Consider the following 27764-nt stretch of genomic DNA (forward strand, 5'->3'; position numbering starts at 1 on the left):
GTCTCTCCACCCCCTAGGGAAAGTGGCTGACCTTGAGTCTACCACCTCCTTAGATACTTCATTGCTCTGTTGGACAGCTCTCTCCGTCAGAACGTTCTTCCTGATGTTTAGTAAGAATCTATTTTCTTGTAACTTGAATATATTGGTTGGGTTCCTACCATTTGCAGTGGCAGAAAATAAGCTTGCTCCATCTTCCATGTGAAAGCCCTTCAGATGCTTGCAGACAGCTGATGTGTTTTGCTAACGTGTTTGACATTCATCCAGTAAGGCTTTCTCAGCTATTGCACCTACACGCTTAAAGAGCTTTCCCTGCTGAAGTTCTGCTTGTCTTGTAGTAGTTCAAGGCAACTTTAACATCAAAAATGTGCTACACAACTGATTTGGGTACAAATCAAATCCAGCAGCCATTGCTAAACCTCCTCCTTGCAGTCTCCCTCATCACTTTGCACCACCTGTTCCCCCCCCCCCGATACAAATCAGATCCTTTTGTGTGCATTGTCTCTGCAATTAGTTTAATTGCATAACATCCATCAAAATTTCCTCCCCCGCAACTTGTGGATGCAAGGATTTTGCCATGCTTGCCTCCCGTTCAGGACATTTATCTGAGCCTTCTGTAGCAGCAGCAGCAGCAGCAGCAGCAGCAGCAGCAGCAGCAGCAAATATTCCATGTTCATATAAGGCTCATTCAGACTGCCTTTTGTGCTGTTTTTTAAGACACAGGTCTGGGTGGGATGTAAAGTCAGTGTCCAAGTTTTTATTTTTTTGCCCTGCTCTTTCCTCATGAAAACCCTGTGTTTTACCACTGAATCAGAGCAAACAGCCACAGATTGCCATTTGCTTGGATTCAGCAGTAAAACACAGGTTTCCCCAGGTAAAACGCCAGGAGGAAACAAAAAAACACACTTGGACACGGAGTTTTCAAGCGTGGACCTGTTCCTGGAAATTGTGGTGCAATTGCGGTATGTTTCTGAGCACAATTCAAAGTGTTGGTGCTGACCTTTAAAGCCCTAAATGGCCTCGGTCCTGTATACCTGAAGGAGCATCTCCACCCCCATTGTTCAGCCCGGACACTGAGATCCAGCGCCGAGGACCTTCTGGCGGTTCCCTCATTGCAAGAAGTAAGGTTACCGGGAACCAGACAGAGGGCCTTCTGGGTAGTGGCGCCCACCCTGTGGAACACCCTCCCTTCAGATGTGAAGGAAATAAGCAGCTATCCTATCTTTAAAAGACATCTGAAGGCAGCCCTGTTTAGGGAAGTTTTTAATATTTAATGCTGTACTGTTTTTAACACTTGATTGGGAGCCGCCCGGATGGGCGGGGTATAAATAATAAATTATTATTATTATTATTATTATTGTTATTATTATTATTGGAAGTCTGGTTGTGCCCTTCATGAGTAATAATCATGGATATTTGTAGCCTCAGCCTGAGGCTGACAGAAGTGGCAATATTTTCATCCATTTACCAAGTTGTTGTTCAAGAAGCAAAGACATTTGAAGAAGCTGAAAAGTGTCTGCTTCGTGATGCTTGAAAGAGGGGGAAAGCCATTACCTCTGTCACAAATCACAATACACTTCTGTTTTGAATCCGTCCTTTGAGAAACATATGGCCAGTTGGGAGTGTGCCAATTTGTGACAGAAAGAAATCAGAGCAATTATTAGGCTGGACAGGGGAAAAAGGTTTTGGCTTTGTGTGTATTAAGTGCCAGTCATTCCAGCAGCCCTTTGAATCCCTCTTGCTGATGTAAATTTGACAGTAGTGCAGTAGAGGTGCTTTATTATTCTCTCTGGATCACTTTTTCCTGTAAAGGGAAACAACAACAACAACAACCATCAGTTTTCTCCTCTGGAGGGATTGCAAGAAAGAAAGGCACCCACAGAAAAACACAAAGTCATAGAGAATTCAACCATCACTGTGAATACTTTTGACCCTTCTTCTTTGCTTTCTCCATCTTAAGTCATATGCACTTCATGTTGTGAAAGGCTCTCTGGCCCTGTGGCTCACATGCCTGCAATTAGAAGGCACACATTTCACTGTAGGAAGTTCCAAATTGTTACTAAAAGGCTATGAGACTTTTTAAATTCATCAGTTTATCAAATGTCTTTTAAATAATAAATACCGGTATACAAACCTAGACAGCATCTTAGAAAGCAGAGACATCACCTTGCCAACAAAAGTCCGTATAGTTAAAGCTATGGTTTTCCCAGTAGTGATGTATGGAAGTGAGAGCTAGACCATAAAGAAGGCTGATCGCTGAAGAATTGATGCTTTTGAATTATGGTGCTGGAGGAGACTCTTGAGAGTCTGCAAGAAGATCAAACGTATCCATTCTGTTGGAAATCAGCCCTGGGTGCTCACTGGAAGGACAGATCCTGAAGCTGAGGCTCCAATACTTTGGTCACCTCATGAGAAGAGATGACTCCCTGGAAAAGACCCTGATGTTGGGAAAGATGGAGGGCGCAAGGAGAAGGGGACAACAGAGGACGAGATGGTTGGACAGTGTTCTTGAAGCTACCAACATGAGTTTGACCAAACTGCGGGAGGCAGTGGAAGAGAGGAGTGCCTGGAGTGCTCTGGTCCATGGGGTCACGAAGAGTCGGACACAACTAAACGACTAAACAACAACAACATACAAGTGGGACTCATAGAATCAGGTCATCTACTCCAACCCCCTGTTTGCAATGCATGAATGACAGCTAAAGGATTCCATGGGATCCCTTCCAACACCACAACTCTTTGTGGTGCTGTAGGCTTGATAGGGAGGCTCCAGGGGACACACCTGACTCCTGGGCTGGTGGTTCTCCACTCCTGTTCTAGGCTCTTAGCTCAGTTCAGGACTCAAGTTGAAACCCTTCACTTTTCTGCTGCGGAGACATGAGGGAATAGGAGTCACGACTCACAGAAAGGGCGCATTGGCAAAAGCATGAACAACCTATAAAAAGAAATGGAGGCCTTTGCTGGCCTTTCATCTTTGATATTTATAACTGGAGCCCTCTTAAAACATATTAGTGGCTGTGAATCTCCAAACGCCTTGTTCAGTTCTGATTTATTGACGGAGCAAGTCACAACAAAATCCCGCTATAAAAATAATGCCTGCTATATTTCATTGCTTTCTGTTCAGGCTTTCCTTTCCTTCTGCTTTATTTACCTCGATTTTTAAAATGAAGACCTGAAGGTGACTAATAATTTGAGCCGGGACATGCTGTGCTGACAACCGAAGATCAGGTCCCTGAGTCAGCATTCCGTCTGGAGGCAACAGAAGGTTTCATTTAAATATGTAGGAGAAGAGCAGCATTGGGGAATGACTGCTTCCATTGTGAGAACTACCTCTTCCCATCGTGGTCAAAACAGAACACATGACCACAAATAATTTGCGGCCCTATTTAGGGAAGTTTTTAATTTCTGACGCTGCATTGTTTTTAATATTTGGTTGGAAGCCACCCAGAGTGGCTGGGGAAACCCAGCCAGATGGGTGGGGTATAAATAATGAATAATAAATTATTGTTATTGTTATTGTTGTTATTGTTATTTGCATGCAGCCCTATATATGCAGGAGGAGTGGGCAGGCTCAGTCTTTATTGACAGCAGAACTCCCACCCATGGCTGTGCCAGCCCATTGGCAAATTGCAATAACAAGGAACAACAGATATCAAACTTAAATATTTTTCAGTAAACCCAAAGTATTTCAGTGACAGCAATAGATAGCAGTGCAATTTGATTAGTTTTGCAATATAGTGGGGATGGGGAACCAGGCACCTTCAGATACAGTGGTACCTCGGGTTAAGTACTTAATTCGTTCCGGAGGTCTGTACTTAACCTGAAACTGTTCTTAACCTGAAGCACCACTTTAGCTAATGGGGCCTCCTGCTGCTGCTGTGCCGCTGGAGCACAATTTCTGTTCTCATCCTGAAGCAAAGTTTTTTACCTGAAGCACTGTTTCTGGGTTAGCGGAGTCTGTAACCTGAAGCATATGTAACCCGAGGTACCACTGTACTTCTGTAGTTCAACCTCCTAATTTTTCTTGGAGACTCCTAACACCAAGCTTGGCCTCATTGCATATGAATAAAACAGCCTGCATTGTGTGCCTGCTCGTTATTTCTTCCATGGAATAAACTAAAACCTAAATGTCCCTACAATATTTCCTCTTCCCCTTCCTCAATTTGAATGATTGGCCACACAGCTCCTTAACCATAGACTGAGACTCTGTGGTCCTACAGGTGTCTCTCAGACTACAACTCCCATCACCCCTGACCATTGACTGTGCTGGGTGGGGCTTGTGGCAGCTGGAATCCAACACAACCTTGGTCACGACATTGACAACCCATGATAAGGAAATACACGTATATTTAACATCCTTCACTTTGTAAACTTTTTTTTTTTCATTTCTGTTGTTGAAGTTTACAAATCTTTGTGGCTCCCAGATTTAAAGAGTGAGAGAGATGCAAGGAGAGAACAATAGATGAGGTATGAAACAATCTTAAGAAAGTACACCATTTAGATTAAGATGGAAGTTGTTCCTTTGATCACACAGTGTCACATGAAAATGTGAATTCACGATGGGAGGAAAGTGTTCCAGTGTGAGTGCTTCCCTCAGCAGAAGTGAGGTGTGGGTACCATGGACAGCTCCCTACAGGGTTGAGGCTAGAGATTTCACAAGAGCAGAGCTCAGATGTTGCTTCAGCAGCAGTTATTCTCAGGCTGAGCCTTAAGCAGGGGCAGCAACTCAGGGGCCAGATCTACCTTCACTGAGAGGAGTGTCTTTGTCTTAAAACCAGCAGTTGTTGACTTTGACAAGAGTAGGGGGGACTCTGGTTGCACTGGGGCTTCTGAGTTTGCTTCCTTGAGTTTAAAAGAGCACTTCTTATGGCTGGAAGGGTACTGGCACTGTATGCTCTTATTGTGGAAGTTCTTCCAGCTGGTGAGATACTTTTGGGGCTACTCCTCATCCCACACTGAATTTCCAGCCTCATTCGTTGAAGAAGATAAAGTCTGACATCAGGGTCATAACAAAAAGCTCTCATTACAGTGGTACCTCACGTTAAGAACTTAATTTCTTCTGGAGGTCCGATCTTAACCTGAAACTGTTCTTAACTTGAAGTACCACTTTAGCTAATGGGGTCTCCCACTGCTGCCGCACCACCGTCGTGCGATTTCTGTTCTCATCCTGAAGCAAAGTTCTTAACCCAAGGTACTATTTCTGGGTTGGCGGAGTCTGTAACCTGAAGCGTCTGTAACCTGAAGCATCTGTAACCCGAGGTACCGCTGTAGTGTCAATGGGGGCTTTCCTTCCACTGTGAATGTTGTTTAGTCGTGTCCAACTCTTCGCAACCCCATGGACCCGAGCACGCCAGGCACTTCTGTCTTCCACTGCCTCCTGCAATTTGGTCAAACTCATGCTGGTAGCTTCGAGAACACTATCCAGCCATCTCATCCTGTGTTGTCCCCTTCTCCTTGTGCCCTCCATCTTTCCCAACATCAGGGTCTTTTCCAGGGAGTCTTCTCTTCTCATGAGGTGGCCAAAGTACTGGAGCCTCAGCTTCATGATCTGTCCTTCCAGTGAGCACTCAGGGCTGATTTCCTTAAGAATGGATAGGTTTGATCTTCTTGCAGTCCATGGGACTCTCAAGAGTCTCCTCCAGCCCCATAATTCAAATAATCCACTGTGCATAGCTATTTTTAAATTTATTCTGATCAGGGGGCAAAGGCTTAATGCCCTATGATGGTCCCTATACAGCTCACCACCTCCCCCACACTGACTTTCTAAAAAATCCAGATGCAAACTATGTGACAGCAGTCTCTTCACAACTGGTCCTGAACTAGTTTTGGACACTGCTTACAGAGACAGGTAACCCTGAAAAGCAGCCCAAACAATTATGTACCTAAATATATAACGAAATACGTGCTTGGATTTCTGCCCTGCTCCCGGGCTCAGCTAGCTGCTTACCTGCAGCCAACCTGACAGGATCCAGGTCTTCCCACTCTGAATCTGACACCCAACCAGCTTCAAAACACAAGTTCTTCCAACTGAAGCAGATTGCTTCTAATTTGGAAACAATCAAAGCATACCTTCCCCAAATACTTAGCAGCCACTCACTCTCCTCTGGCTCTCCATCCTTCATAATGATGGATAACCCATCTTCTATTCTGTCACTCCTGACATTTGTTGCTCAGCAGCCCAGAGAAGCGAAAACAAACACAGGGAATGGCCCTTCTCACTCATCATGTGGTGCATATTTAGTGATGTGCCAATTCCCATGAGCATTATACAGAAATTAGCTTTCAGTATGGGGAGGCTAATTGTCGGGGAGGGGAGTATACCTTGCTTTGCCTTCCATCCAAATTCTAAACTTACTCATAGGGATGTTGAGCAATTCTGGGCATAAGGTGTTATGACAATGTGCATATCCCCCCCCCCCCCGGGTAAGAGATGCTTTGAGGAATTCAGTTTTCAGTACAAACTGACCCAATCCGCCCCTCCTGAACTAATGTGCAGATTGGAACTTAATTGTTCTTCGGATTCTGCATTTCTACGAATTTTGTAATACTGTTGTCAGCTCAGAAAAACAGAACAAATGGAAAAAATATATTTAAAGATGAGATATTGGGAGGAACCCAGGAAGTTGTTTTTATTTTTTATTTTATTATTATTATTATTATTATTACTATTATTATTATTATATTTTTTATTTCCGAAACCAAAAAATGAAAAATTACAAACATCAAATTCAAAATTACAAACATCAAATTCAACATCCATATTCATTTTCTAACATAAACCTATTACATAATTAACTAAATTAAAGTATACCTAATTACTCTAAACTTCTCTTTGCTGTATACAAATACAACACAGTTAAAAATTTTATGTTAAAGCTTTTATATTATAAATAATATTTCAAATTCCCCTGGGAGGAACCCAGGAAGTCATATCCCACTGTGTCAAACCATTGGCCCAACCAGTTTAGTGCTGTCTACACCAGAGGTGGTTAACCTGTATCCTCCTTTGATATTCTTGGACTGCTATTCCCATAGTCCTTGATTGTTGCCCATGCTGTCCCAGACTGATGGGAGATGGTGTCCCAAAAATCTGGAGGACCACAGGTTAGACACCCTTCATCTACATTGACTGGCATGGACTCTTCAGGGTTCCAGAGAAGGGACTTTTCCTTCCCAGCCATACCTGGAAATTGAACCTACATGCAAGACACGTGCTCTTTCACTGACCATTCCGAATATCCTCAGTCAAGACTAAAAACACCACTTTGGATCCCTGCCCTTGAATTTTTACTCATGATTCCAACCGGTCTCAGATTTATGATGATGTAGCAGAGTGCATTTTCAACGACCAGCCCTGAGATGGCATCTTTGACCATCGAATGACCTCTTTAGCTATGGATACCTCTAGGGCTTCCTTTCCTTATGTGAGGAATTGCTTTTTAGGGGTACATTTGTTTTCAGAGCAGCTACTGCCTTTAGGGATCTGTTATGCAAAGCAGTTGTTGCTCAGAAGAGAGACGGCAGACCTTTTGGCATCTGGGTTGTAACATGTCTGTTGCAAGAGGCAAGGGACATAATGGGAGATGACAGATGACTGAAAGGTAAAGAATCCACTGTTGGGAGAAGAAATAAACTTGCCGTGGAAGAAACTCTATTTTTTTTACAAGTTCCCATAAACAGTTGCTTACCACCATTGCTTCTCAGGGGACCTTCAGAATGTCTTCTGAACTGGACTGACAAGAGTCACAAATCTCCCACTGTAGGAGGAAACAAAACAACAGGGTTTTGTTGGTTTTTTTATTTATTTATAATATAAGTATATATTTATATCCCACCCTGCTTTCCAAAGGGGCCCGGGAAGGCAAGCAGCAAGAGATAACATGATCAAAACATCTTTCCAATGCAGATGCAAACTGGGAAAGGTCCCAACTTAGAAGGCTTGTGAAAGAGGAAGGTCTTCTGTAGGCACCAAAAGGACAACAGAGACTATCTAATATTTAAGGAAAGGGAATTCCAAAGGAGAGGTAACACATCATTGAAGGCTGGATTCTTATGTGGTGATTATGAACCTCCTGATAAGGTGCAGCAGCATTGTTTTATAAGTATTAATACAAGTATTAATATAAGTATTACTACAAAAGTATTTTTATATAGTTTTGTGCCATGCTTAAGGCATCCGTTTATGTGCTGGTAGCTAATTGACACCCAGTGTATACATTCTCTTGGGAGAAAAGCGATGACAAACCTAGACAGCATCTTAAAAAGCAGAGACATCACCTTGCCAACAAAGGTCCGTATAGTTAAAACTATGGTTTTCCCAGTAGTGATGTATGGAAGTGAGAGCTGGCCCATAAAGAAGGCTGATCGCCAAAGAATTGATGCTTTTGAATTATGGTGCTGGAGGAGACTCTTGAGAGTCCCATGGACTGCAAGAAGATCAAACCTATCCATTCTGAAGGAAATCAGCCCTGAGTGTTCACTGGAAGGACAGATCCTGAAGCTGAGGCTCCAATACTTTGGTCACCTCATGAGAAGAGAAGACTCCCTGGAAAAGACCCTGATGTTGGGAAAGATGGAGGGCACAAGGAGAAGGGGTGACAGAGAATGAGATGGTTGGAAAGTGTTCTCGAAGCTACCAGCATGAGTTTGACCCAACTGTGGGAGGCAGTGGAGACAGGAGTGCCTGGCGTGCTCTGGTCCATGGGGTCACAAAAAGTTGGACACGACTAAACAACAACAACAAGTATACATACTCCAGATGCAAAAAACATCAGGTAGGCTCTGTAACAAAACGTCATAATATCAAGTGCTCTTGTACAGGTTTCTTTCCATTCCATTTGTCCATGCATTCCCTACTCCCTACTCCTCCCCGATCCCATTGTGCATGTTCAGTGATCAAAATGCTGCAGGCAAGTGTCTCCTAAAAGCAAAACATAATGTCTATAAGTTTCTTAAATGGGGGGGGGGCATGAGACTGTGTGGGGAAGGGGAGATGAGTCTTTGGTCTGATCCAGCAGGGTTCGTCTTATGCTTTAGACTGATCCATCCATCTCACGTTTCAAGCAACACCAGCTAAGAAGATACCCTGAATGCCAAGGTCGCTGAAAAGTCACCGTAAGGGTGGGTGGGAAGCATGGATGTGAACGTAAACTATTTTGCATTCCTGTAATGGTTTTCTGAACTATAACCTCCAAGCTAGTGTTTTCCTCCTGTAGATCCCTCTCCAAATTGTTGTGATGTTAGGTTGGTTATCCAACATCTAAATAAATCCAATAAGAGCCAATGGCTAAAAAACTGTTGTGGAAGAAGTTGAAAAGCCTGGAGGCTGATGTCAATTTGTATCATTATCTCATCCCCACTGTGAGACTATGTAGGTTGCTGATGGAGAGAACTTGCTCTATGGTCCCTCTGGACAGTCCTCTGGCTTTGTTTTGTTCTTTCTGATGCACATGGTTCTTCTTCTCTGATCATACAGAGCCTGAGTTTTTCCTCTGACATCTTCACTGATCTGGCACTTGTCTGTTTGATGGCAACTTCAGAGTATGCAGAAAGGTTCTGTGCTTTTCTTTCCCACCCTTCAATGTTTGCTTGCCTCAGTAGCCAGGGTGGTGCACTTCATCTGTTGTCAGGCTCCAATTCCCATCATCCCTGATCCTTGATCAGGCTGGTTGGTGAAGATGGTTGTTGTAGCTGTCTCCTTTTCTCATTATATTCCTTCCCTTCCCTGCCCTCTGTTCTCAAGTCCTCCTCATCTGTCTCTGAGTCTTCCAGTGTTGTCATCTGAGACACAATTCAAAGGAATTTTGACTTGGACATTTTTAAAAAGGAAGTTATTTTAAAATTGGGCAATAATTCAGTCCATGCTAAAACACAGAAGCATGAGTAATTTAAAGACATTTTCAGTGGCGGCCATTTCTAATAATTGGATCCAAGGATGGTCTGAAGGCACATGAAACCACCACCTTGGTGTAACCAAGCAGATCTGGGTCTCATCAGTTCCTGGAAACAGACCATCAAGGAATAAGATTGTCAGATCAGAAGTATCCTAGACTCTGAGATTTCAGGGTCCAAACCTGAGACCTAGGAGCAGCCACTGGTTATGTGATGGGTGGTGGTCGCCGGTAGTTTTTCCTCTGTGGTCCCTCAAACCCCAGAGCCCTGGAGATGGAGGTTAATTGGGAGAGGGGAGGAGAAAGCAAAGTAAAGCAGATCTACTCCCTGAAATTCCATGCAATAATTTACAACAGGCTGTTGCCAGGCTGAAACTTGAGAGCTTCACACGTAGTCCATATATATCTGGCAATTTTATCCATATGTATGCTACTCTGAGTTCCATGATGGAAGCAAGGCAGGATTAAATATTGGAGGAATATATCTGATGGAATCCAGCCCTGCAAAACTGGAGAAAAGGAGGCAGCCATTAGCCTTGATATGTTTCAGAGCAGATTCTCTTGGAAATGTTGTTTGAGAGAGGAAATGCCGTGGAACTTTGGGGGTGTGTGTGTCAAAAGAAGATTAAACCTAGTTATTAGAACATTTAGGAACTGACACTCTCACTAGACATGTGTATATGTAATAAAGACTGGTGTTGATGCAGACTTGCTGCAATTATCTAGTTGATCCACTTATCAGCTTACATTTTGCAGTGCATTAAAGCGCATTAGTACACCAAGTGCTCCTTATCTAGAATACACTTATTATTGTTCCCAATGATGTGTGAAATTTGCCCCTGTCGGAAATAGTCTTCAGTATTTATGTATCGTTGGAGAGTGGGGGCAGCAAGGTGGGGGGATGGAGAAAGAATAAATACTGACAGCTTGAGTTTATAACTCTTAACTCTCCCATATAACTGATGTCCAGCCCTTCTGTGTTTATGGCCAATAATCCGATACACTAATATGTTTACGGGGGCCAGGTTCTTGTATTAAATTACAGTCATACCTCATGTTATGTTTGCTTCATGTTACGTTCTTTCAGGTTACGTCCTGCGGCGACCCGGAAGTACTGGAAAGGGTTTCGCCACTCACGCAAGCTCAGAAGCTCAAAATGACGTCATGCGCATGCGCAGAAGCAGTGAATCGCAACCCGCTGTGCGCAGATGCGCCACTGTGGGTTGCGCTCTTTTCATGTTGTGAACGGGCCTCCGGAACGGATCCCGTTCGCAACCAGAGGTACCACTGTACAAGGTCCTTAACTTTGGTCCAGGATATTTAAGGACTTCCAGTTCACAGTTGTTGTTTTTTGACAAGATATGAAACTTCTCACGTGCACCAGACTTCTTAGGCCCATGAGCACATGTGGATTTTTGAGAGATTACTATTAGGTGCCACCCCTCTGCTCACTATTTCCCAGTCTCCCAGATCAGCCCTGCTGACCCAGAGAAACAGGAAGACAGGAAACAATTATGTGCACATGTCACTTTAAAATCCAGGAAACACCACCAGAGAAGAATGGCAAACTAAGCTATTGGACTACGCCAAAATGGCAAAACTAACCAGAAAGCTCAGGAACCAAGAAGACCAAACTTCAAGAAAGAATGGGGGAAATGTATAATTTATGTAGGAGACCACTGTAATCAGATGAAAGCATTAGCATGGTTTTAATAACACTTGTAATATATCAAACACTATGGACAATATGTGGAGATATAAAATATGGATGATGGAATAATATGCAGTTGAAAATGTTGACAATATGACCAGGGAGGTGATGGTGGGAAGTCTGGAGAGTCTGACAAATCTCTAAATACAGATATTTATTTGGTTTTGTTGTATCCTTACATTTGTAAAATCAAATAAAAAATGATATTTAAAAAATCCAGTAAACACAACCTAAGTTTTGGAAAGTACATAGAGATGAAAGTACATAGAGTTGAAAGAGGAAGTGGGGAAAGAGCCACTCCTCCAACTTCCTCCTTCAGCACTATGTACTTCGCAAGGGGGGGGGAAGGTAACCACCCTCACCACCTTGTGACCAAGGAAGCAGTAGTTGGATGAGGGGCTCAGAGGCTTTCTGGGAACCAGGTAAAGACCTCAAGGGCAGCATTGTATACATACGTCCCACACTGGTGACCCCAAAGATTCAGGCAATGTTATCTCTCTTCTTAGCTTCTTTCACAGAATACAATGAGATGAACCCTGTTCGTATTCTTGCAGGTTTCCCACTGGCCACTGTGAGAACCGAATGCTGGACTAGTCGAGCCATTGGCCGGATCCAGCTGGACTCTTCTTATGTATCTGATCTGAGCAACTTGGAAAAAGAATGAATGACAAAGAATTCCAGTAAGTTATTCTTCGAGTGAAAAAATACTTCTCTCTCTCTTTTTATATCTGTATCTGTGGCCAGTTCATTTCGTTTGGCAACCCCGGCTCTAGTATTTTCAAGCACGCCTTTTCTTTCTCTCTTCATTTTCTCTGCAGCATTCAACTCCAATGGAATGAAAGGCCTGGGGCAGACTGAGGTCGCTTGCAAGGGAGATGCGATCCCAGTGCCATTGAAAACAAAACAAAAACAGTGGCTCCAGGTGGATCCAGTTAGTTTGCTCCTGACCTCAGGCAATCTCTTCACCTGCAGATGTTGGTTCTGAGCTCAGAGGCTGTCGAAGGTGAAGGCAATCTTGGTGATGTCAAATATATCCCTTCCCTGTGGGCGCTGTGGAAAAGAGGAGATGAAAGTGTGGAAATAACCAACGGAAGATCAATAGAAGAGTGAGCAACACACAGGGAGGGGATCAAAAGAGCACAAATCAAGGCAAAGCACTTGTTCCTTGGCTTCTCTTGGGTGGTTTACTTTATTACCATCTTCTGTGACTTGCTCTAGATTGACAGCCCAAGTGGCTTATCTTGAATTTTGTGCAGTTCTTCACTGGAAAGGAATATGGAATTAGATCTCTTTCTACTCTCCACAAGCGCCAAGTCAGTATCCTGCTATTTCATAGGCTGAATTTTTGCATGATTTGCATTTAATCAGTATTCCATAAACTGTATTCTGTATTATGGACAATGCTATACATTTATTCATGCATTCAGATCAATAGCTAGCTAGCTAGCTAGATAGAGAGACAGATATAGATAGATAGATAGATAGATAGATAGATAGATAGATAGACAGACAGACAGACAGACACTTATTCTGGGGTTTTTTAAAATCAATTTTTAAACTGAAATTTTATTAAAGAAAAAAAAGAGAGAAGAAAAAAAAAAAGAAGAGAAGAGAGAGTAAAAAAAAGAAAAACACCCCCAATCAGCTCACATTAACAATGCAGTAACCATCAATACAGCCATCTTGATTTACACATATCGCTCAATATATGCCATCCAAATGTTTGAATACCTACCCAAGATAAGTTGATGTTTATAATAAATGTGTTCCAGGTCATTAAGGTCTTCAGACCATTGCATAATAAACAGTGGGTGTTTATACTTCCAGGATCACAGGAGCTTCACAGCCTCCTGGGCCGTGTTCAGAAAGTGGTGGTGGGGGATGAGTGTTCAGACCCTTGGGCTCTCACTTGTGGGGTGCCTCAGGGTTCTGTCCTCTCCCCCATGCTTTTTAATATCTATATGAAGCCGCTGGGAGAGATCATCAGGGGGTTTGGACTGGGTGTTCATCAGTATGCAGATGACACCCAGCTCTACCTCTCCTTTAAATCAGAACCAGTGAAGGCGGTGAAGGTCCTGTGTGAGTGTCTGGAGGCGGTTGGAGGATGGATGGCGGCAAACAGATTGAGGTTGAATCCTGACAAGACAGAAGTACTGTTTCTGGGGGACAGGAGGCGGGCAGGTGTGGGGGATTCCCTGGTCCTGAATGGGGTAACCGTGCCCCTGAAGGACCAGGTGCGCAGCCTGGGAGTCATTTTGGACTCACAGCTGTCCATGGAGGCACAGGTTAAATCCGTGTCCAGGGCAGCTGTGTACCAGCTCCATCTGGTACGTAGGTTGAGACCCTATCTGCCCGCGGACTGCCTCGCCAGAGTGGTGCATGCTCTGGTTATCTCCCGCTTGGACTACTGCAATGCGCTCTACGTGGGGCTACCTTTGAAGGTGACCCGGAAACTACAACTAATCCAGAATGCAGCAGCCAGACTGGTGACTGGGAACGGCTGCCGAGACCATATAACACCGGTCTTGAAAGACCTACATTGGCTCCCAGTACGTTTCCGAGCACAATTCAAAGTGTTGGTGCTGACCTTTAAAGCCCTAAACGGCCTCGGTCCAGTATACCTGAAGGAGCGTCTCCACCCCCATCGTTCTACCCGGACACTGAGGTCCAGCACCGAGGGCCTTCTGGCGGTTCCCTCACTGCGAGAAGCCAAGTTACAGGGAACCAGGCAGAGGGCCTTCTCGGTAGTGGCGCCCTCCCTGTGGAACGCCCTCCCACCAGATGTCAAAGAGAACAACAACTACCAGACTTTTAGAAGACATCTGAAGGCAGCCCTGTTTAGGGAAGCTTTTAATGTTTGATGTATCATAGTATTTTAATATTCTTTTGGAAGCCGCCCAGAGTGGCTGGGGAAACCCAGCCAGATGGGCGGGGTATAAATAATAAATTATTATTATTATTATATTATTATAAGTATAAGCGTCCTGCCCAATGATTGATGTACTGAGATGTAATGAATTTAGAGGTGCATGACAGCTTTTGTGTTACCAGAAACTCAAAGAGTGATTGTACTAACTTTTCCATTAGGAGTATAATTGAATAGTCTAAATTTGGTTCTCCTTTATAGTGTTAATTGTCTGACTTTGTTTTGGAAGCCTTGCTCATCTTGTGTGTGAACACTTACTATAGATTAGTGCTGCCTCTTAAACTCAACGTTAGTCCATTAGGAAGTTGTATATTGTATGTTGAGAATTTTCAAAAATCTAACCAGCCCTTACTTTGATCCAGCAAACTTTAATTTGGCGTAATTCAATCCGAGATTGATTATGAAATAATTAAATGTTCTACACATATGTGGACAAACCTAGATAGCATCTTAAAAAGCAGAGACAACACCTTGCCGACGAAGGTCTGTATAGTTAAAGGTATGGTTTACCCAGTAGTGATGTATGGAAGTGAAAGCTGGACCATAAAGAAGGCTGATCGCCGAAGAATTGATCGCTTTTGAATTCTGGTGCTGGAAGAGACTCTTGAGAGTCCCATGGACTGCAAGAAGATCAAACCTCTCCATTCTGAAGGAAATAAGCCCTGAGTGCTCACTGGAAGGACAGATCCTGAAGCTGAGGCTCCAGTACTTTGGCCACCTCATGAGAAGAGAAGACTCCCTGGAAAAGACCCTGATGCTGGGAAAGATTGAGGGCACAAGGAGAAGGGGACAACAGAGGACGAGATGGTTGGACAAGGTCTTTTCCAGGGAGTCTTCTCTTCTCAGGAGATATGATATCCATCTTCAAAGATCTCGAGGGCTGTCACATGGAAGATGGAACAAGCTTGTTTTCTGCTGCTCTGGAGGGTAGGACTCGAAACAATGGCTTCAAGTTACAAGAAAGGAGATTCTGACTAAGCATAAGGAAAAAATTCTGACACTAAGAGCTGTTCGACATTAGAATGGTCTCCCTCGGGAGGTGGTGGACTCTCCTTCCTTGGAGGTTTCTAAGCAGAGAGTGGATGGCCATCTGTCATGGATGCTTTAGCTGAGATTCCTGCATCACTGGGGGTTGGACTAGATGACCCTTGGGTCCCTTCCAACTCTACTGCTATCTCTGTTCTACAACCAAAACGATCAGGGGTATGGAGTGACTTCCCTATGAGGACAGGTTGCACCATTTGTACACAGGCAGTTTTTTCCCAAGGCTTCGGCTACAAGCAAGTAATTGATAGCATTGAATCAAGGGAAGTGCAAACAGCAGCCATACAGAGTTTGAAGAGGCAGATAATGTTTCTGTGAAATCTGTTGCTTGGGGGCAGGCTGAGAAAATAGATCTGAGGAGCCAGCTTCATGTCCCAGTATCCAGAAAAAAAACAGACCCTGAGGAATTGTGTTAACACTTTTTCTTTTTTTCTGTTTGGTACTTACTGAATCCCTGGCAGGAATAATTGCTTGAACACAGAACTTAAGCCAGCAGGAAGTTCTGATAGCCAGCTGTATAACATAAACTCACATGAAACTAATATAAAAAATAAAATAAAATAGATGGTTGAGCACTAAGGTTCAATTGCAGCCTATGCTTCAACGAACGCTCATGCACACACACACACATATATAAAGGGGGAAGTGGGCATGAAATATAATGCTATGAATACACCTTGCATTTACAGACCCAGATAAATATAGATTTGACCTTTGTGGCTGGAATTGAACCTTGAATACCACACTCAGGCTACACATAATAGTCCAGCGTCATTAGCCCAACCTGCACATTTAGAATAAAAAGCTGAAAATTGCATGCTATGTCTACACTATAGCTGTGACAGGCCCATTGAAAGCCCCCGAAAATCCAGCTTGGGAGAAAGCAGCAGGTTTCTGTCTATTATTTTGCTAAAAGCACCCGTATGCCTAATGAGATGTATCTCAGACTAATGAACATCTCTGCGTTCAAAATGATCAGAAGCTCTCAGAGAGCAATTCTTGATAGGATTTTTTAATAGGATATTTTGGGATGTTCCTTATGTTCATTGCAGTGCACAAGGGAAGATAGCCTGCAATTTTCAGGTTTTAATTCAGAACGTCCGGGTCAAACGTCAAGTTCATTGTGGAGCAGCTTTACCTAACAGCTTCCGTGGGCAGGGCTCTATAGAGCATCCTGGTGTGTTTCCCAACAGAGGCCGGCACATGGTTTCTTGCGTTCCAAGGGAAGAGAGGGATGGGGAAGTCTGGAGGCTGGTCTGTACTGAAAGAGGCCATCCACAATTAATTCCCTGTGCCTGGTTATAGCACACAATCCTACCTTTCCAATTTAAACCAGCAGTACCTGACTTCAGTGTTTCTGAGCCAATTAATAAGCTAATTGCAATCTCACACTTATTCTGTCTCCTTCCATACAATCCAGATCTTGCGAAAGCTTCGTTTCTCCACCTAAATCTTGCTCGCCTGCAGCTCAAGCATTTAGGAGAGAGATGGAGGATCTGTATGTCAGGAGCTCGTCCTACTCTCGAGTAGGACCCTGGCAAAGACACATGCCCGACTGGCATGTTCTCTCCCTCCTGGTCATTTGTTCGGAAGCTTCAAAAGCTTTCTTCTGCCCGAACATCACAGCGACCGATGCCAACAGACACCGGCACACTTAGGGATCTGCAGAGTCTTCGCAGCTTGCGTAACAGACCTCAGCAACTCAGCATTTTGGCTAATCTACTTTATTTACATAGAAACACACACGGAGCACTGCAACATGGCTCCCTCTCTCTCTAGGATCAGACAGCAAAGAGAAAAAACAAAGGACAATAGTCTCACTTCACAGAACACAGTAACACAAACATCCTGTCTCCGTCACTTCCCACTTTGTGGAGTCAAAACATATACCGTCATGTGAAAGACAGAAATCCCATGACTGCAATCATGGAACAGGAATTCTAACACTGTATTCAGCCTGGAGGCCACATTCCCTTCTGTTCTGTAGACCAGTTTGCTGTCATGGGCAGGTCCAGAGGTTAAAGTGGGAGGAGCAAAAAATGTACAGAAGGCTAGATTCGACATGCAATCACCCCCCCCTCTACCCAGCCAAGATAGAGCCCTGGTTAGAATCCAAGTACACATTCCCACCAGACCTAGATGCTCAGGGCAGGGGCAGTGAGGGGTGTGGCAGAATGGAAATCAAACCATGTCTGGTGCAGAAATGAATCCAGGAATCGGTGTCCGCTGTCGTTGCTTTCAGCTTGCAATTGATAAGAAATGGACTACACCCCTCCCAATTTGCTTTGCGTTTCTTCTGAATGAGGTGGAATAGCATAATGTGAATGAGACACGTAATTTGCCCAAATAATTGATTATGCAGTTAATTGCATCACTAGATAACTGTGTAAATTATGTGTTTTCTCCACATCTAGCAGCAAGAAGAACAATGTACTAGTAGTTTTGGGTGGAAGACAAACTGCAGCAGCAGGGAATCAGTGCTGTATGCGATGAATGAATGGTGGAAGGGAATATGATGTATTTATATACCCCAAATTGTTTAACATGTGTGTGTGTGTACGCACACACACATGTGCACGCACGCACACACATAATCCCTTGAGAACCATCTCTTAGACTGAACAATCCTATCTTCACTTTTGCATAATTTCCCTGGGTGTCCTTAGGCAAGTCTCACTCCCTTAACACCCCCGGTTTGTAAAAAGGAATATTAATGATCTCAGGGCTATTGTGTGTAGGTGAATGGGATAATTATCAAGCCTTCACTGAGTAAAATATCAGCCTGAGGTAACTGTGCATCCACTTCCAAGGCCTTTAACAAATGCCTCCTGGTCTTAATAGCTCGTGATTAATTCTCTTGGACATCTTAAAATTCAAGACTAGATCGCTTAAAAAAAAAGAAAAGAGTCTCTGAGACAGGGTGATCTACAGAAGGTGTGGGGGAAGGGCTGTTGGTCGGATATTTTAGCTGCTATCATTTGTACTGAGCTCACTCTGAAAGGTGGTTGTGAGCCGAATGACAAAAAGGGCAGCAAATACCACTGAGCAGGCATTTGACAGGCAATAGTGGACTGATTAATGCCATGAGCACTTGATGGATTTAAGACACATTGGGGTAAATTCTTCTTAGTGTTGGGAATCCAGAGATAAGATCAATACTTTCAACACGTCCAGTAAAATGTCGGTGGGAAATGCTTCCCCCAAAGAAGTGCCATTGTTTTAAAAAACCAAATCTGAATTATTCCTATTTTGATTTACACCCCACTTTCTATTACCATGAATATTCAAAACTGCTTACAGACCCATAAAAGTAAACCAGTCAACCAATTAAAAGAAGCTCAGATGGACCCAAAGCTCCCAGTTAGCAAGGCTAAGGTCACATTAACACAATGCATTCAAAGCATTCTGACCACTCTGAACAGTCATGGCTTCTCCCAAGGAATTCTGGGAGCTGTAGTTTGTCAGTGAGGAGATCCCAGTCCACAGAGCTACAATTTCCAGAGTGGTTTTACAATCAATCCCTCTTCCCGGGGAGCTTTGGGAACAGTAGCTCAGTCGGTTAGAGCCTGGTGCTGATAATGCCAAGGTTGCAGGTTCGATCCCCATAAGGGAAAGCTGCATATTCCTGTATCACAGGGGGTAGGAATAGGTGGTCCTCAGGGTCCCTTCCAACTCCATGATTCTATGATTCAAGGAATAGGGACCCCCTCACAACTCTCATTAAAGGTAAAGGTTTTCCCAGTAGTGATGTATGGAAGTGAGAGCTGGACCATAAAGAAGACTGATCGCTGAAGAATTGATGCTTTTGAATTATGGTGCTGGGGGAGACTCTTGAGAGTCCCATGGACTGCAAGAAGATCAAACCTCTCCATTCTGAAGGAAATCAGCTCTGAGTGCTCACTGGAAGGACAGATCCTGAAGCTGAGACTCCAATACTTTGGACACCTCATGAGAAGAGAAGACTCCTTGGAAAAGACCCTGATGCTGGGAAAGATTGAAGGCACAAGGAGAAGGGGACGACAGAGGACGAGATGGTTGGACAGTGTTCTCAAAGCTACCGGCATGAGTTTGACCAAACTGGGGGAGGCAGTGGAAGACAGGAGGGCCTGGCGTGCTTTGGTCCATGGGGTCACGAAGAGTCGGACATGACTAAACGACTAAACAACAACAACCCCTGGCCATTAGGTCCAGACGTGGACGACTCTGGGGTTGCGCACTCATCTCGCTCTACAGGCCGAGGGAGCCGGCGTTTGTTTGTAGACAGCTTCCCGGTTATGTAGTAGCACTATATTGTTTATATCATGTGAGTGTCTGAGAGCGTGAGACAGGAAGTTTCAGTACTGCTGGAGTACTGCTGGAGAAGTAACTTTCACTTCTGTGTGAACTACTGTTCTGTACTGCTGCTCAGAGAGCACAGACATGCTGATGGATTATTTGTATATAGACTGAAATAAAGTAGTTTTAGAACTACGATTGTCTCTTTCTTCTGCAACGAGATGCCAGAAGACGAGCGTGCTCCTCTCAGGAGGGAGGGGGTCGCTTATCACCAGTCTCTCTGGACTGAGGAAGATTTACAGCCAGAGGGTGACCACCGGAGAGACGCCCAGGTGTCTTGGGAAGGTGGTGGCCTTCCCAGGCGTATTTCCAACACCCGCCAGAGCAGTACCTATTTATCTACTTGCACTTTGACATGCTTTCGAACTGCTAGGTTGGCAAGAGCTGGGACCGAACAACGGGAGCTCACCCCGGTGCGGGGATTCGAACTGCAGAGCTTCTGATCGGCAAGCCCTAGGCTCAGTGGTTTAGACCACAGCACCACCCGCGTCCCTATCACAACTCTCATTACCCTTAGCCATCTACAGTTCCCAGAATTCTTTGGGGGAAGCCTTGAACGTTTAAAGTGGTACCATGTCGAATTAAATGTATGGTGTGAATGTGGCTTAAGTTCCCAACATCCCTGGCCTTGCAGTCAGGACCTGAATGTACCAGCACTCCTCCCACATGTGATTCGCAGCAGCAAGGACTGATGCTCACAGCCATCCTGCCTCCGACAGTGGAGGTGGTTACACAGTCATTGTGGCTCATTTTGACTGGAGACCCTGAGAACAGAACCTGGGACATTCTGCATGAAAAACGTGCTTTACCATTGAACCATCGGCCCTCTCTTGACTGAAATAGCTCTGTCATTAGAGCATAAGACTCTTAATTTCAGGGTTGTGGGTTCGAGCCCCACATCGGGCAAAAGGTTCTTGCACTGGATGACTCACATGGTCTCTTCCCACTCAACAACTCTATGATTCCATGATTGTATGGTTGGGGAGTTTGCACACTTGTTATTTGTTCATACGTGCATGGCTTGATGTAATAGCCAATGTGATCTGAACAGTCCCATGTTTGGGTGAAGAGCAACACACTAGGCACCTTGCATGACTTTGGGATTCCAGGTTGCTGATGATTCAGCATGTTGGTGGTTCCATCTAAAGTTCTCAATGGCTTATGTCCAAGATTCCTTGCAAACCACCTCCTCCCATATCCGGATGTCAGATTCCTAAGATCTGGTGAAGAAGCTTATTTCTGCTTTCTTTCTTTGGCAGGAGCACAATAGGTTGGGACTTGGCTTGACTTCTCCAGCTCAGAGAACACCCCTTCAGTATAGCCCTTGCCTATTCCAGCTTTAGGAAACGACCCTTTAAATTTATAGGCTAATAGGAGATAACTGTCTGGCCAGCCAGAGAGGCTGCAGAAAACCTCAGGATGCTGCTATCCTGCCATGTGTGTAGCAAGGCATCTCTGTAATAAATTCCAAATAACTAGCATCTAGAAACGTGGAATTTTACAGCTGGTTGATAGTTTGTGCATTTGTGCAGTACAGAGGGACCATTGCTTGTCTCAGTGATGTTGCATTCATTACCTCAGTTGTATTGTACAGTGGAACCTCAGGTTACATACTGTCCTCCTTATGAACGCTTCGGGTAACAAGCTCTGCCAACCTGGAAGTAGATGTTCCTGGTTGCAAACTTTGCCCTGGGATGAGAGCGGAAGTCACGCGCCAGCAGCGGGAGGCCCCATTAGCAAAAGCGCGCCTCATGTTAAGAATGGTTTCAGGTTAAGAACGGACCGCCGGAACGAATTAAGTTCTTAACCTGAGGTACCACTGTATCCCTGTATCCACTTAAGGAGCACATAAGGTAAAGGGTAAAGGGGACCCCTGATGATTAGGTCCAGTTGTGGCTGACTCTGGGGTTGCGGCGCTCATCTTGCTTTACTGGCCGAGGGAGCTGGCATACAGCTTCTGGGTCATGTAGCCAGCATGACTAAGACGCTTCTGGCGAACCAGAGCAGCATATGGAAACACCGTTTACCTTCCTGCCGGAGTGGTACCTATTTATCTAGTTGCACTTTGACGTACTTTCGACGTGCTAGGTTGGAAGGAGCAGGGACTGAGCAATGGGAGCTCACCCCGTCGCGGGGATTCGAACCACCGACCTTCTGATTGGCAAGTCCTAGGCTCTGTGGTTTAACCTGCGTTCCTTAAGGAGCACATACTGTTAGGCAAATACAGTCACAGCTTTATCAGTATTAAAAATTTCAATTCTTCCCAGCTTGTCCTCAGGAAAGCAAATGGAAAAGGGAGAGGTTATCAGACAATTTCATGTTATTTGGTAACATCAGTGGTTATTTTACCCCACTGCAGGAGCACTGTAGCAAACATTGGCATTTGAGGGAGATAAGCTGCTCTTCAGAGCTTTTCTAAGCAAAGATGTGATAACATAATAGACTAGGCTATTATGGCCTCGTTGCTTTCCAAGGGATAGCAAATAACCTTGGAAATCTCAGAACTGGAAATGTCTTTATTGCACTTTGAGGTTGATTGGGTTGTCAATCAAATGTTGACGCCTTACTCAATTTGCGTCATTTTTCACTTCAGAGGTGCTTTGACTCTCTTATTACTGTTTGAGTTATTTTTCAGCACCTCCTAACTAACTTTGGCAGAAGAGGGAGAATGCAGACATAGATCTTTTTGCTGAGAGGTTTTCCATCATGGGTAGGGATGGGAAGAGGAATTAACTAAATCTGGATTTGAAAGCAGACTCACCTCACTTGCACTTAAAGTGCCAATTGGGACAGAGTTCTGCTTTGGAATATTGACCCAGGAAACTGGTCCACATGGGAAGAAGCTGCCTTCATTCCCCATCTTCCTTTCCACAGGCAATTGCTAGTTGGTGCACCTTGAAAATGGGTGGCAGCTGTCTAAAATGGGACCGCTGAAAGGCCTGGGGCAGAACTCTTGCTTGGTTCAAATTTAAAGGTGAATCAACCTATTTTACACTTTCCCAAAAAATAAGAGAACTGAAATGCAGCCATCCTTTGAAATTCACGTTTCTCTGAATTTTGCAATGCAATTTGCCAGCCAAGTACAAAAACGCGCACCCTAAATGGTGCATAAAAATGCATGTGTTGGTGAAAGGGACATTAAAACGTGCTGTACTAGGGAAAATGGCTTTGCAAAAAAGAATAAGTCAATAGGCAAAATTGCATATAAATATTTGTATGTTAGGAGACGTTTGCACTGAGATGCTGGTGAATTTTCACAAAGACTTAGTTTTTATTTTTGCAAACTGATGTGGAGATCTGAACTGAAGCTTGGGAAAATAAGAAACTATGAGAAACTGGAGCTGACAGGTGTGCTTGTCTTTAGCTGCAAATGCTCCCTGGAAGCAGTGGGACAGGATGACATGGTGTCACTCACATTGACGGTGTCATTAGGACAGCTGGGATTACAAAAGAACCTTTCACTGGAGGCCTGATGGAGAGTACGTGGGCCAGTGTAGGGTTCAGCAATGGTTAAGTTGCAGTAAATTTGAGTCTTGCACGTTCTCTTTTCTGACTAGAGTTTAGTTTACATTTCCATATTCAATTTTGTTTCCCATATAACCATTATTTGCATATACTGTTTCTTATTTCATGTCCTGCATAATGCACTGCTGATTTCTTTTCAGTGTTATGCTCAGATCTTTTATAAACTGAAATGCTTTCACTGATCTCCTGCTAATGTATTTAAAATAAATCTTTCTAAACAGAGTATATCTTCTTGGGTCTTGTTTGGCTACCAGCTTCTCACACACTGGTGCAAATTTAGGACCTCATTTTCAAGCAGTATAGCTAAACAGATGGGTGACCCCATGGCCCTGTGGGGAGAGCAATCTATTTTTCCTCTATAGTGGTCCTGAGAAGCTTACAGGGATATTGAATATCAAAAAAATGGCAGCCTCTATTGGGATCTTTTTTGCCCAGGTCATTATATGTGTATTGGGAAGTCGAGAGGGTGGCGGAGAATATTTGGAGAACATTTGGAGAAAATTCGGCAAAAGTGGCTTCCGTTTGGGAGTGGCAGAGAGACAGACTTCTGAAATTTTCTCAGAAACCTATCAAAATTTGGCCATGCTCTTGCCACAATCTCGCATTGGATCCAGGAAGAATCCAAACAATGGGACAGATGGTTGTTCTCCTAGCAAGCCGGGCTCCCCCTCCCAGACCTCCCCACTAACCAACTGCTCCCCTAAAACACACAATTGCAGCTTTCCTTAAGAAAACTTCATCTTACACCATCCTCTGGGATTTTGTTGCCTCATTTGCTGCTAATCGGTGTAAACTGCCGGTCCTGCCCCCGTTTCACTTAGAAAGTAAGGCAAGAGAAAGGAAGAGGTAAGTGTGCTTGAGATGCTGGTGGGAGGAGCTGGTGAGGATGGTGGAAGCTGGTAGAGATGGATGCATATTATCAAGAGTCATCTAGTCCAACACTTGCAATGCAGGAATCACAGCTAAAGCATCCATGACAGATGGCCACCCAAGCTCTCTTTAAGAACCTCCAACAATGAGGAGTCCACCACTTTCATTGCCTTGATAGAGTCTTTGAATCTCTTTTGTCAACCACCAACATTACGCTTGCCACTTTTAAGTTTGGAGTAGAGTAGTTGCATTGGAAGACGGTAATCAGGCATCCGCACAACATGACCAGTCCAACAAAGTTGATGTTGAAGAATCATTGCTTCGACGATGGTGATCCTTGCTTCTCAAGGCAAATCTTAGAAAATGTAGTATAAACACTGACAACTGGGAAACACTGGCCTGCGAGAACAGCCTTTACCAAAGGTGTCATGGGTTTTGAAGACGCTCGAACTCAGGACGCAAGGGAGAAACGTGCTAAGAGGAAGGCACGCTTGGCAAACCCTCACCATGATCAACTCCTCCCCAGAAACCAAGGTCCCCACTGTGTAAGGACGCGTGGATCCAGAATTGTCCTCCACAGTCACTTACAGACTCACTTTTAAAACCGTGTTTATGTAAGACAATCTTACTCAGCTATGAGTGATCGCCAAAGAAGAAGACCACCTTCCTAGGGAGTCTATTCCACTGTCAAACAGTTCTTACTCTCAGAAAGTTCTTCCTAGTGTTCAGTTAGAATCTCCTTTCTTGTAATGTGAATCCATTGTTTGGGGAAGGTAGGATGCAGATGAGCTATTGCTTTTGACTTTGGAAACTGTTCTGGGCTCTCCTGATTTGTGATGGAAGAGTGTGGATCAGTCTCAAGTTAAAAAGGGAATTTGCCCATGTCTGGTACCAAATGCTGAAGCCACTTAATAATAGATATTTTTGTGATGCAGGATTCATTCATGTTGATGATCTATTCTCATGACATATTAAAGAATTTAAAGGGACAATAAACTGAACTTCCACGATACCTTATTTTCGCTGCAGCAAAGCTTTATGATATAGAGCTTTATGGTGTAAATATCTAATACAACTTATGCTATCAACTTCAGAGACAGGCATATATGATTAATGAGCACTAGAGGCGTGTGATGACATTACTATGCCCCTTAGACAGAAGATATAAGTCTGGCTCTTTTCTTTCATAAGCCCAGCAGCGGCAAAAGGGGGAGATAAATGAACCACAGTCACAGAGTATTGCAAAGATTGCTTCTCTTCTAAATCACCAGCTTACAGTGTAAATTGCAGCATTTCACATCAAATATTCCAGGCGTTAATTCTCCTTCCTTTTTTAATATTTAAGTTTAATTTGTGCAATTTGATCAAGACTTATACAAGGTAGAAAAATAGAACTGTGACATTTTGGGAAGTATTTGTGTAACCTTTAGGATTTTTGGAGGCAATGGGATGTTGCCGAACGTTTGCAATGACAGAAATGTTGAGAATTATAAGTGTGGTGAAGCAAGTGTAGAGAGAGAATTCTCTCTCGTAACGATAGAACTCAGGAAAGGGTGTAAAGAAAATCCTCCAGGCATTGAAAGGATGTGAATGAGGATTTCCTATCCTGCACAGACTATCCCCAATACCTGCCCCAGATAAGAAAACAACAACAACAACAACAACAACTGTCTCTCATGCCTTGTTACACTGCCATTTCTACAGGGATATACGCTCAGTATTTATTACCCCTGCTATGCAAAAATCTCCAAATGAATCCGTACTTCAATGTCTCAAATCCCTGGTAGAGGACAAGGATCCTGAGATCATGTTAAGGAATTCCTGGGCCAGCCTATGTAAAATGACCTGGCCAAGCTAGGGCCATTCAGAAATAATACAGGGCCATTGAGAGCCATTGACAATGCCAGAGAACTCCTCCTCACCCCCTTGCCCTGAGGTGTGAACAGAGGATGGGGATTTGGAAGGTTGCCTGGGTAACTGGGTGTGAGGTGACAGGAAAAAGAGAGTTTTTAGCAAGGTGTTCTGGGAAGAAAGAAGAAAAATGGACTGGGATCCATTTTGAGCAGGCTGGCTGAAGGCTGGCTGAGAGAGATTCCTTGGACTCAATCAATCTCCTTTATTGGCATAGTAAGAGAACGTTGTATACATGGCTGGGAACATGACACAGGTAACAAAACATAGGAAGTTCTTTAAGATAATCTTTCACCTTGGACTCCATGGCTGCACTGCTGTGGGGGACAAGCCCCTCTTGAAATGGCCCTGCTGTAAGACCTGGACTCCCTCCATATGGACTGAAGGAGTTAATAGGTGAATAAACACCTACAACAGCTACAACATATAGAGGGGGAAGCACCCAACTTTTCTAATAAAAACATTGGTCATGCTGCAGTTTGCATGGCTGCCAGTAGGACAACACTTCACACCACATACAGTGGTGGTCAATAGCTCGAATTATTGTTAACAAGCAATTGATGTCATGGAAGAAAAATTGGTCTATCAATGAATATTAGTCATGAGGGCACAACAGAACGCTATACTTAGCATCATCTGAATTTGTGCTGTGCTGAAACCAGTCCTGCAGTTCCAGATGTTTTCATCCATTTCCAAGGAGGCATCAGTTTTTCTGCCTCTTTCCTATGCCACTTTTGAATTTCTTTAGAAATGCCGCTTCTGTAATAGTGGTTTGTTATGCTCTCCCATTGTTTATCCCCTCGTGGGAGATGAACCTGCACCCCACATTTGACATTGGTTAAGTGTGGGAGGCATCCCACGTTTAACATCGGTTTCATGTGGAACCTCTAACTGTCCCCAAGCCGCGAGGGAAGAAAGGCACGAGAAACGGATCGCAGACAGAAACTCACATAAGCAGCTGCATTTGTGATACAACTAGATTTGAGGGTCTGTGTACCACAACATCATTCCAGTGTTCCGTAGAAAGTCATGAGCACTGTTCTAACGCCGAACCCAAGCTGAGCTACATAATGAAAGTAGTTGGGATGAAATTAACTCTGCGTTCAATATCCTGTTTGTAATAAGCAAGCGCCTCATTAAAACAGCCGCTGGAAATGAAGTGTCGTGCAGGCAACTGGCTTCTGTTCCCTTAAGGAAGATGTTGCAAGGGTCAGGGATTGAGAAATGAGGGATTAGCCTCTGGAGGAAATGCTGGAGTCCGCAGGAGAACTTCCTCAAGAACGGCTGCTTCTTCTTTGCTTTTAACAGAGTAACAAGATGACAGGCCCATGCACCAAATAGCTCACAATCTGAAATTAGGAAGGAAGGAAGTGACCTTATGCAAATCAGACCATCCATCCATCCATCCATCCACTGATCAGCAGGGAATCTCCATAGTTCAGTGTAGTCTTTCTCAGCCTTATCTGGAGATGATTGTCACCTGATCGTCAACCATCAATCGTGTATCTTAAGCATTCTTCCTGATAGCACATGCAGCATTATATATCTAATAGTT

The 27764-nt window shown here is 44.0% G+C and overlaps 1 long non-coding RNA gene across 1 annotated transcript in view; it reads right to left on the reverse strand.

Moving 5' to 3' along the window:
• Positions 1 to 1809: 1809 nt before the first annotated feature.
• LOC308474768 overlaps positions 1810 to 27764 on the reverse strand; it is a 29049-nt gene continuing 3094 nt past the window's right edge. The window contains exons 2-3 of the long non-coding RNA XR_013984943.1: positions 7686 to 7754; positions 1810 to 2008 (exon numbers count right to left, since the gene is read on the reverse strand). This is a non-coding gene — a long non-coding RNA (uncharacterized lncRNA). The remainder of the gene's footprint in view (positions 2009 to 7685; positions 7755 to 27764) is intronic.

Source organism: Podarcis pityusensis, assembly GCF_964106645.2.
Source record: "Podarcis pityusensis genome assembly, chromosome: 3".
Taxonomy (NCBI): domain Eukaryota; kingdom Metazoa; phylum Chordata; class Lepidosauria; order Squamata; family Lacertidae; genus Podarcis; species Podarcis pityusensis.